This window comes from Moschus berezovskii, chromosome 24 (assembly GCF_049115385.1).
Source record: "Moschus berezovskii isolate FMDL1 chromosome 24, NW_MosBer_1.0, whole genome shotgun sequence".
NCBI lineage: Eukaryota > Metazoa > Chordata > Mammalia > Artiodactyla > Moschidae > Moschus > Moschus berezovskii.
The window spans coordinates 661,651-662,006 of NC_142483.1; positions in this window are offsets into that span (position 1 = coordinate 661,651).

Here is a 356-nt window from a genome sequence, read left to right on the forward strand (position 1 = left end):
GAGGGCTCCCCAGGGTCTCCATCCCCACGGGCCGCACAGGAAAAGGGACGAACACCAGGGCGCCGTGGACACACCCTGCGCGGATCCCGCAGGAGCGGGGGCGGGCGGCCGGGCGGCCGGCGAGGGAAGCGAGGGCCGGCTGGGCCGCTCGGGGAGGCGGCGCGGCGGCCGCGGGGTCACCGCCCTGGACGCGCGGCTGGGACGACAAGCCAGGCAGCAGGCCCGCCCTCAGCGCGGGGCCGGCCCCGCCCCTCCGAGCAGGCCCCGCCCCTCCGAGCAGGCCCCGCCCCGTGTGACGTCATGCGCCGCGCGCTTGGGCGCTGACCAGCCTGCGTCGCGCGCGGCGGGCGTGCGTG